The following is a 12236-nucleotide window of genomic DNA, read 5'->3' on the forward strand; positions in this document are numbered from 1 at the left end:
AATTTTTGCATTTTTTTACATGGCTACTAGAATGTTTTAAATTACCTACATACCTACATTATATTTCGATTGGGAAGAACTGATTTAATGTGTTGCAGTGGCAAAGTAACATTCTTCCAGAAATATTTTAGAGGCTTTTAGAATAACATCAAAGAACTTTTGAAAATTTATGAAATTTTTGAGGGGATGAACTGCCCAATGTATTGTTCTCACATAGAAGCAAGGAAGCATCAGCCAAGGTAAAAACCACCTCATAAAGTTGCAGGTAGGAATTTTCTGGGACCTCATGAATTCCTGTCCCAAGAGGGACAACCCCTATTTCCCCATATAAGGGGACACTGCCTTTGGTGATAAAGAGGGAAAAAACAAAATATGGAAGAGTGTTTGCCACAAAGGCTTACTATTAGAGGACACTCAATGTTTTGCCATATTTCTTCTCAGCATACCACCTAAAAAGGACTCTAATAAGGAACAGTCTTCAGTGAAACCCAATGAGGCCTCAAGGAGCTATGAAACCTCTAGGTAAGGATCATAAAGCCCTGCATGAACTAAAGTGTTAAAAAAAAAAAAAAAAGAAAGAAAAGTCCTGAGGCCAGAATGCTAGTGGCAGCAGAAATGAAGAGGAGGCCTGAAGGGACAGATGAACCTCAGTGGTTCAGCACTCAGACATCTCTCCATCATTCCCCATCTCTCTTCTACAGCTCTCATCACCAAGCAGGCTCCATCCGTGGATGATCTTAGAGAATCTGCCTGTGGTTTTACAGAACTATCAGAGCCAAACTACCTATTTTAAGTGGCATAATTCGTACACATATGGTTTGCTCTGTATTTTCTTTTTACTTGTCGTGTAATTTAACAAAGATATCCTGAAGTTGGTACTACAATATGGTTGTGCTCATGCATTTTTTTGTCCATATAGGAAATAGACACATTTCTGAAGGTATACCAAAACTGAAAATACATCAGCAAAACTTACTTTTCCATGTATTGACATGAAAAAAGTAAAGTTATATAAAAGAGAACTCTACCCATGCTGTTATAAGCAAGTACAATAGAATGTCAGAAGATTAAAAATACATATATATATAAAGAACATATATATATATATAAAGAACATAGGGGCGGAGAGAGAGAACCCCAAGCAGGCTCCAAGCACAGACAGAGCCCAACTCAGAGCTCGATCTTATGACCCTGAGATCATGACCTGGGCCAAAATCAAGAGTTGGACACTTAACTGAGTGAGCCACCCACGCATCCCAATACCAAAATATTTTTTAAAGGAAGAATTCAGATTTATGTCTTAGGTTTGAGTCCAGTGGGCACTGAATATTCATTTACTTATATACATAGAGAGATGACAGACAGATTAACATAAAATACTTTTACTTTTGTCTTGAGAAAAAAAAATCTATTGAAATTCAGACTTAAAATTAAATTTCCGGATTTAATATAATAGAATATTGGTTCAAAATATAAACTTTATTCATTCCAGGAAATGTAGAAGATAATCTACTGGGGAGATGGAATAAAATATTAGAACTCTTTGTTATACTGGTATTTTAAAGTCACGTTCTTTTTTGTTTCTGTTTTGTGTATGCTCTAATTCATGTATGTAATTTATCAAGAACCAAATAAAATATATTGAGGTATGCCCAAAAGTTTTAACTCTCAAAATACATGGTCACTACAACAATTAACTGAATAATTAATATAAAACATGATTTATTAAGACTAATTTCAATCTGCACTAGACCAATTTTTAAGTATTTATTGAATATGTACATTTATAATTAAAACTTGACAATTTAAATTGTGTAAATTATGGATATCTTTACATTTTCTTAAAATTGACCCTCTGGTTTTCTAAATCTCTAGTCCTATGATATCTTACCCAATATTTAAACATATCAGCACATTGCTATTCTCTTTAAACCAATTTCACATAGTACATATAAAATCAATGACACAAAGTAATAAAGATGAAATTTCACTCCAAATCAAGAGTTGAAAGTCATAAACACAGCAAAGCCAAAAGAGTGCAAACCTTGGTCAAAGGAAAAGTCTTTGGAATTTCAAAATTTCACTTAATTCCTCTGCTCATCTATTCATATAGAATTAAGGAGGGCGCATATTGCATGGTGCACTGGGTGTTATATGCAAATAATGAATCATGGAACATTGCATCAAAAACTGGGGATGTACTGTATGGTGACTAATGTAACAAAATAAAAATTATTAAAAAAAAAAAGAATTATAAACTATTCTTCCTTCAATTTCTTTTAAGACTATCTGAAGGGAAAAGAAAAACAAATTATACAGATAACTCTATTTTAACTAAAAATTCATTTACATGTTGTTAGGACCCATCTTAAAATCATCTAAAGAATCAAAAAGGAATATAAAAATACATTATTGGTGGGGTGCCTGGGTGGCTCAGTCAGTGAAGCATCAAACTCTTGATTTCAGCTCAGGTCATGATCTCAGGGTCCTGAGATTGAGCCCTGCCTCAGGCTTCACGCTGAGCGTGGAGCCTGCTTAAGATTCCCCCTCTCCTTCTGCTTCCTCCCTTCCTCCACTCACATGTGCTCTCTCTTTTCCCCATTGTAAAATATATTATTGGCTCATAGAAAGGAGTAGATGACCAGCACAAGATTTACGAGAGAGCTCCCAAGAGTAAGAGGGCATCCCAATCTGCTTCTTCATCAAAACATCAGTGGAAGGGTCAGGGGAAGGTTAAAATAATTTTCAAAATGATTCTAAAGCAAACTAGATATAAAGAAGGAATAACAATGGCTTTGGTTTCCTTGAGAAGGATACTGGGACTGTTGAGGCTGGTAATATCAGGACCACATTAGAATCCCCTCCTACTCCCCTAGGAAGTTGATTCTTCCAGTCAATAGCTCCTAAACAGGGAGCCCACGCAGTCACCTACAAGCCTTTAATCAATGCATTTACCCAGGTCAGAGCCCAGAGTCGGATTCTGTATAACCACAGACAGCCTGACTTAAACCTTGTTAGAAGCATTGTGTGAGGATGCCCCAGTCATAGAGTGGACAACAAGTACTTTCCCAGACCCACCACGTCTTGTTAAGTCTTTCTATGCTACACCATCAACCAAGAAACCCTGTTTGCCCACTCCTTTGTCTACTCATTCTTTCCAAAAATTTCTTTATGAAAGCATCTCCTGACCATTCCCCTGTCCTGACCACCCCATATCCACAGCGTGTTTATATCGCATAGCAGAATTTTTAAGTTTTGCACATAGTTCGTGCCAGTTCTTTGGTAATTAAATTCTACATATTTTGTTTTAAAGAAATATTAAGAGACTTCAATAAGGAATTAAAATTAATAGTAAAACTTCCAGAGTTTTCCTACATGTAAATAATGTGTTAAAAATATAACAAACAGAAAAGTATATTTAATCAATATAATCTATTGGGTTTCCCAGGGAAAGTCATATTTTAGATAATTAACGTTAAATGTGTCATCTTTTTTTCCAATATGTGTAATGCCTTTCTTCCTCTTTCCTGATTGCATTGACCAGATCTTCTAGAACAATATTAGCAATAGTGAACATGATCTCTTTTAGGTAATTTTCCTCTGAATTAACTAAAAATGCTTCCATTGAATCATTATTCTTCTTGATGCTGGGAAGTAAGAGACGGTCAGGGAGGTAGTCATGTAGTTGAACTCAAATAACCTGTTTTGGTTTTGTTGTTTTTTAAAAAAACAAGTCATTGTGGAAGTTAATTTGTCAAAAGCTTTTTGCATTGTCTGCAAGAACCACATAGTCTCTCACTGTAATCTACTACTACAGTGTAGGATATTAATAAATTTCTTATTTTAAAACAACCTTTACATTCCTGGGTTGTTTCACTTGGTTCCATATATTATTCTTTTAAGATATAGTTTAATTCAAGATTATTCAAGGTTCTCATATTCAAGATACTTACCTTGAAATTTGTGTTGGCAGTATTCTGTAGCTTTCTTTTTCTCTGTATGAAATGGTTTAAGTTTTGTGGTATCTATATGAAATTGTGATATAAAGGCATTTATGCATCACCTTTAATTACTAAGGATCTCTTATGTACAACTCTGGTCCTGGCTCGGTTGACTATTGATTCTGGGTACAAAGAGGTAAATCATTTAAATAAACAGTATAAATGTACCCCCCTTCAATGGTATTCCATTGGTTCCATTTAACTGAGGAACATGAAAGATAACAGGGTCAAGATGAGACTGAATTTGATTATAATGGTGGTCAAATTAATGTATACAAAACCACGGTACTCATATATCTCCGTTGCTTATCTTTCTTTCCTTCTTTATTATTTTTTCTTACACATTACTACTACTGAAGCAGTGCTGTCATAGTATTTTTCAAAGCCTGAGATGGTACTAACAATTTTGTATTTGAGCACTGAATAAATGTTGAAATAATTAATGATAATCGTTAACAGTAAATGCATAGATTTTCATAAATCACCTGTCCCAAAGCATCATCCGTTTTTGCCCACAGGCAGTCTTTTGTCAGAAAATTAACTTCATGGCACCATTAAGATAATATTTTTCTTCGACTGTTTTAATGAAAGTAACCTGAAATGGCAAGAGGCACCAGCTCAGCTCCCCAGGGCAGCCCACTACTGTGTATTAACTCTCAAAATGCAGGAAGCAATGTTTCATCACACCAGTCTAACAGCTTTTACAAATGAGGCTGCGTATGTATCACAGATGTACAGTCATGGGTAAACAGCTTTTGAATAATTTCTGTCAACACTTGGCTTTTACTATCAATATGGTGCAGGTTGAATATGTGCATATCTAGCCTATAATAACAGTAATAATAATAAACTGTTTAGTCAGAAGGATCCAAAGAATCATCTAACTTCATTCCTTCCATTTACAATAATGATACTGACTGAGAGGTTAAGTAACTTACCCAAGGCCTTGCCGGCACTGAGTGGTAGAGTCGGTCCTAGAGGGAGGTCTGCTGCTTCCTAACTCAGTGCTCCTTCCCTCACAACCTGCTGTCTCCTGAAAATCCAGTAGCAGCACTGTGGTCTGCAAACACCGAAAAGCACTTCTGAAGAGCACATGCCAGACAGTGAAAATGGCCAGCCAGAAGAAGCCTGCAGAGAGCCATTATTCACCGCGTGCACGGCTGGCCTCTCTACAGCTCAAGTTCCTGCATCAATACTTCCTAAAATAATCCCACTCCAGCCAACTCTGAGTTGCTTTAATTCCTTCCTTGAATGCTTCAAACTCCCTCTTCCTGCTAAGCTACTTCCTTTTCTCCTGGGCATTTCCCCCCCCTCTGTCAGAAACACTCTTTCTTCCTCCTTGTTTCCTCCTGGTTAATTCCTACTTAGCTATGAGGCTACAACTTAAATGTTATTTCTTCAAGGTAAACTTCAGTGATTCTTAATAATCTCTATTATGTGCCTGTGTTAACAGGCTCCCATAAGTGGTTTATTTTCCTTAGAACAGCACTTAGCATATGTTATTGTTATTTCTTATTTAATTGTCTGTCTCCCTGACAGACTGTAAGTTCCCAGAAGGACAAGCACTGTGCTTTATTCTTTCTCACCATTTTACCTTATCCCCAAGGCCTTTTAGACAATACAATCCAAAGAGGCTACCCCTTAAAAAGTCCTTCACCTTCTCACTTACTTATGAAAGATGAGCTATTTCTTCTTTCTAAGGCAAATCTTTCTAACCACATTATACCCCATTCCCTTCCTGCCTTATTGGGAGGTAAAAACTTTTAAATATCTCTTTTCCTTATTGTATATGTCACCTCTCCCTCTCAATTGGATCTTTCCAATGGCTTTTTTTTCCTTTTTCTTTTTAAAAATTTTATTATTGTGGAAAATATACATAACATACAATTACCATTTTAACCATTTGTAAGTGTACAATTCACTGACGTTTACATTGTCACGCAACTATCACCACTATCCACCTCCAGAACTCTTTCCAATGGCTTTTAAACATACTCAAGCATCTGCCACTTAAAAATAAAATGTAGAACTATCTGTCATCTCCTGCTCCTCCAATGAGACCCCTTCTCTTTCTCTTCGAAGCCAGCTTCCTATTCCCATGGTATCTCTTTTGCCGCCAAATGCTGACTCCTTAACTTACTCCAATCAGGATTAAAGGGTCATCATTATTCCAAGACGGTATTAGTGAGCAGCAGTGGTCCATACTATGAATTCAATGAGCTCGTTTCACGTCTCAACAACATGCTTAACTGTTTCCCACTTTCTTCGTCCTCAATACACTTCTCCGCTCACTCCCCCAGCCCAGTACACTCCTTGTTTTCTTCTTGTCCCTCTAGGTGCTTCTTTTCTACATAGCTTTCATATATTCCTTTGCCCACACAATGCCACTCAAAATAAGAGCCTTCCCTCTAGGTCCTCTCCTGTCTTCATAATATCCTTTCCCCCTTCCCACATAGGTAGCCTTCTGCATGCCTTGACTTGACTTTGGGTAATATACATATGTATATGTATATATTTTATATATTTTTACATTTTTATATATTTATACTTATTTATATGTGACAGTGAAACTTTTCATTGAGCTTAAATAAGTATTAAAAATTGCTTTCTTATCATTCACTACAAATGCCTCAAACTCTACATTCCAAATCAAACTTCTGATTTTCTTCTCTAAGCTTGTTCTCTTCCACTGTTCTCTTCCCTCAGTGAATGTTACCGTCACTCAACCTGTTATACAACGCAGAGACCCACTCAATTTAGATACATTCTACTCCTCCTGTCTCCATATTTTTGATCACCAGGGCTGTTTGTTGAACAAAATAATGGATACACAAATGCATTAATGAATTATAGGGCCCTAAAATATTTGTTGAAAAAGTGCATTTATCCCCTTCTTTGTAGCTTCAGTGCCACACCTGAAATCTGGCATCATTGCCCCACCTACAATGCTGTACTAGCCACTTAATTGGTTTATCTACGTGTACTCTGGCTTCAGTTTCAAGACTTCCTCCACTGCAACATAAACCTGAAATTTCCTGCCCACTGAAGACCATGCAAGGGCTTTTCTTGCTCCCAGAATAAAGACAAAGCCACCTATCAAGCTCTGTGTGGTCTGATCCTTCACCTATGTTTCAGCCCTTATATCCAGTGGTTACTAGTCTCTTTCTGAGCCACAACCACATAGGCTTTCTTACAGCCCTCTGTTCTCAGCATCATCCCTCCCAAGCCCTTCTGCATATTATTCTATGTGCCTGGGAAGCTTCCCCACCCTTCCCATACTTTAAATAGATAACTACCATTCATTCTTTAGAAAACAGATCAAGTGTCACTTGTTAGGGAAAGCCTGGCACAGCTAGATCAAAGCCCACCATTAGTTTTCATACCATCAGATACACCATATATCAAAATACATCCATAGGGGCGCCTGGGTGGCACGGCGGTTAAGCGTCTGCCTTCGGCTCAGGGCGTGATCCCGGCGTTCTTAGATCGAGCCCCACATCAGGCTCCTCTGCTATGAGCCTGCTTCTTCCTCTCCCACTCCCCCTGCTTGTGTTCCCTCTCTCGCTGGCTGTCTCTATCTCTGTCAAATAAATAAATAAATTCTTTAAAAAAAAAATACATCCATAGCACCTACCATATTATTAAATTTCTTTTTGTTTAATTTAAATGTATCCCATGCTTTAAGCCCTTGACTTGATGAAGGGACCATGCCTCTTTTTGCTCACCATTATAGTCCTTTGACCTAACTGGAATTAGGCCCTGGCATTAGGACTTGTAATATAGTAGGCACTCAATAAATATTTGAACAAAATAATGGATATATGAATGGATAAATGAATTGTAGGGCCCTAAAATAATATGTTGAAAAAGCACCATCTTTCACCAAATACTTTACTGAGTACCTATTATGTGCTAGGCACTATCTAAGGCATTGGGCAATAGCCAATGTTTATTGATCACTTCCTATGTATCAGATAAGGTGACCAAAGCTTTGACTGATTAGGCATTTTTTGTGTTATCACCACAAAAAGATGGCGAGATAGGTACCAGGTTTATTTTATAGATCAAGAAACTGTGGTTCAAAGAAGTTCCATGATTTCTTTAAGATCATTTAAAAAGTAAGAGAATAATATCTAGAATGAATTCCAGAGTCTGACTGAACTTCTTGAATGAGTGATGATATTCATACATTTCAAACATAACAATGTAAACAAATGCAGCTGTTGATTTCATGAAAAAATAATAGTTCTGAAGTTGCCTGAAAGTGAATGTTAGGCACACCACTTTGCCAGTACCAACTCAAAGCCTCATCTGTTGAGTGTGACACAGGGTGATCACATACCTACTATCAATAAATATGATATATATTTCAGTGGTTAAAACAACTAATATAACCATTCCAGTAGTAACGATAGTTCCTTTCAAGCTTGGGCAATGGTACAAAAAACACATCTCTGAACTTCCATAAAACATGGTTCTTCCAAATGCAATTAGGTAATTGCAGGAATTAATACACACCTTGCAGGACATAACATTTTTTTGTTGTTGTTGAAAGGCCATAGTAGCAGGTGCTATATCAGATGACAGCAGGTTGTTGGCACCAAGTATTTCAAACAATCCTGGGATCATTCTGAGACCTACTTAACCTCATACAGAAGGTTGATTAAACATGCCATCAAGGTATACAGTCCATCATTCCATAATTGCTGAACATCCACTCAACAGTTCTCGGCATCTTCAGAGGGCAATGACGTTGTAAGTTAAAACAGTGAAGAGTCCATTTTTCCACTTCAAATATAGGCAGGTTTTATTTTTTATTATAGAAATTGATGTTGATGAGAATGCAGTAAGTAGGAATTCTCATACTCTTGTTGAGAGTATAAATCGGTACAAACTTTTGGAAAAGCAATGCTTATTATGTATAAAAAACTTCAAAATGGCCACAGACTTTGACTTTAGTAATTCTATAATCTAGGATTTAACTCAAGGAAACAATCAGATGTGGATGAAGATGGATTTATTCATTTGCTATTCTCTAATTGATTTATTCACATGCATTTATCCTTTCACTCAACACATAGTTATTGGGCACCTTCTGGGAAGGAGAAAAAGGGCATGAAAAATTCTGCCTTCACGAGTCTACACGGGAGACCTCATAGGTCTCCTACAGGAGAGAGTCACACAAAAAACAGATAATTTCAATCTGTAGGTAAAGAAGAGATAGGGCCCTTCTTGCAGATGGTGGGGGGTGGGGACAGAGAGACTCAAGCTGATGCCTGACAACAAGTATGGGCTAGTCAGATGACTAAGAGACAGGCACCAGGGAGAACATTCCAATCAGATGGTACAGCTTGGACAGGGAGAGAAGCACACTAGAGGGGTGAATCAGAGTGGTAAGAAATCGCAGAGAAGAAAGGAAAATTCCTTAGTCAGAGGAACATGGGTCACTTTTGTGTTCTTCTTTATATGCTCCCATAGTTATAAAATTTCTATATTGTTCATCAGGGAAAAAAATTTAAAGCTATTGTAAAAGCAAGCAAAATAGAAAATAGTTGTAACAGCACATGTAGTTGACCCATAAAGCACGTCATCAAACAATTCTCACATCAGAGGTCTGTTGTCATGGAGAAAATAGAGCAACAGATTTCAAAAGCTTGAACAAATAAAACACACGTACATCACACGCACACACTCACACAGGAAGTACTTTTGCAATAATGCTAGTTATCTTACACTAAACATTTCTTTTAGATTTCACTTAAAAATACTCATTTCTTGTTTTTCACGAGTTTATGTTCTGCAAAGTCGTCATCAACACTAATTGGCAAATACTGAATCATGGTTCCCAGAGGAAATAACACACACACACACACACACACACACACACACACACACCTACCTCATCTAGATAATCTTAAATCCTAAAAACAACTCCGATTGGTAAATTCGATTTTTTTTGAATTTACAAAAGAGAAAACAAAATTCAGCAGTGTTAAGTGACTTGCCTGAGGCCACCCCACTAACCAGTGCCAGAGCTGGGATTCAAACCTGTCCAACTGAACCACCGCCTCCTGCACTGAACCGGGCCGCCTCTACCAGCTCTGTCCTCTGCTCATCTCTGCGTGAGCACCAAACAAGAAGGCACAGGGCTGCCTCATTCAGCCTCAGCTGGGAATGTGCATGTCGGTGACACCTGTTTTTCACTTCTCTACGCAGGTCTGCGAATGACCAGGAAAATGCCATCGATTAATTCTCAAGTTACAAATTATAGCAAGTAGGTAAATTTGCAAATATGGAATCCATGAAAAATGAGGACTATCTAGTGTAGACACCTGCATTATGGATCAGTTCGTGTCATCCTACGATACATATGTATAGAGAAAAGTTGCTGTCTGGTGTGTGGTACAACAGAAAGAGCCCTGTCAGCTTAGGGGCTTCCATTTAATAAACTTGTGATTAAAAAGTCTATAACCTTTTTGAACTGAAATTTCCTCCTCTGTATAATGAAAACGAAGTGAATTACATAATCCCAGAATTTTCTTCTGACCTCAAGTCTATAGATCTGTAAGGTTTTTCCATCTCTAAATATTTTCTACTTCAAGGGTTTTATGACCTCATAGACATGTATTAAGTTTAGTTATCCAACAACAGCTCAGTAAGTCCCGCCTAAGTTGTGAGGAACCGCTTTCTCACCAGGCATTCAAATCTGCAACACTCTATGGCAGAAAGCAGGGAGGGAGGGATGAGAATACCGAATTCATTTCACACGAAACCTAAACACCAATTCCAAACTGATTAAAAAAAAAAAAAAAAGGCCAATAGTGCTCGTTGCTGTATGCCAAAACCAGTAGCTACTACCAAAGCTACAGGGAGCTATAACAAAAGTAAACTAGAGAGAACCTTCCTGATACAGGAAGATTTTATGCCTTGGACAGGCACTTCAGAATTCTGATCTACGAGTCTGTTTTCACTAGAACTCAAAAAGTGAACTCAGTGTCTTAGCGTAAGGAGGCAGAGAGGCATGTATTTTTCCAAATGAGGATAGTGGCAAACTAAAGCTCTAAGTAGAAAAATACACTTGCAGTGAACAAATTAATAAAAACTAAAGTCCAAGGGAAGGCAAAGTCTAGATTTTTAAAGAACGATCTTTGATAGCATTTTTTATTTCAAGTTAATAGTCAAGAAAAAATGATGAAAATGGAAATATGAGAGAAAATTAACATATCAAATTGTATTTCAAAAGATGACAGTTTTGTTTTTTAATGTGAATAACAGTTATACTTTGAGAATTTGGAGTTTACCAAATGCTTTATAAATATCTTTAATCTTCATACTAGCAGTACTGGGTGAGCATTATTGTCTTGTTTTAGACACAAAGACACTGAGACTCGGAAATGCTAAATCATTTCCCTAAAGTTATACACAGTTAGTATTTTGAGGAGGTATTATTGCTAACTTAGATCTGTCTGGATACAAAGTCCATTCTTATTCATTGCACAATGGATGCTGCCTCCTGAGAATAGTAACTTGAAAGCCAAAATCAATAGTTATTAAATAAGAATTATTCCAAAAGAATTACCTGCTTTATTGAAAAGAGTAACATTTAATAAGAAATTATATTTGTAAGTTAGAAGTTAGCAAAATCCTTTGAAACTCTTACAGTTTAAGTGTTAACTCTTTTTTTAAAATATTAGGTCACAGTGTCAGTAGTTTTAGCTGATGTTGGGGTGGTTACGGAGGCCCTTGAGAATCTGAAGAAAGGCCCCAAGAGTATACCCATATACAAATACTATCTTTGAGAGTTCGCAGCATCTCGACGTCCATATAGCCAACTCTCTAGGGTTCTGTGAACACCAGTGGAAGAACCCTCAGCATTGGGGGGAAATACTATTCTAGCTCAGGCAGTCTTGAAATAATACTGGTTGTAATGTACCCAAATTGGCAGTCAAAAAGATTTTAATCTTTAAAAAAATTTTTTTAAATCAATAAATATTAGAAAGTTAAATATTTAACAGAAATCACATGATTGGGAAAAGTAAATCTGTAAGTCAAAAGATCGCTGTCTGAGGTCTTAATGAAATAGGTTGTATTTATCATCTGGGTAACTAAACAGCTTTTCTTTCACTGGTATTCATAAGAGCCTAAATATGGCAATCTGTAAACATCTAATCCAATCACCACCATCATATATGCATAGAAACATTTTGTTGAAAGGTTAGTATTTAATAAGAGATT

General features: G+C 36.9%; 1 protein-coding gene across 1 annotated transcript in view; it reads right to left on the reverse strand.

Moving 5' to 3' along the window:
* MMP16 (matrix metallopeptidase 16) overlaps positions 1–12236 on the reverse strand; it is a 281580-nt gene that overhangs the window by 242598 nt on the left and 26746 nt on the right. The window lies entirely within an intron of this gene.

This window comes from Ursus maritimus, unplaced genomic scaffold, assembly GCF_017311325.1.
Source record: "Ursus maritimus isolate PB19 unplaced genomic scaffold, ASM1731132v1 scaffold_9, whole genome shotgun sequence".
Classification (NCBI taxonomy): Eukaryota; Metazoa; Chordata; class Mammalia; order Carnivora; family Ursidae; genus Ursus; species Ursus maritimus.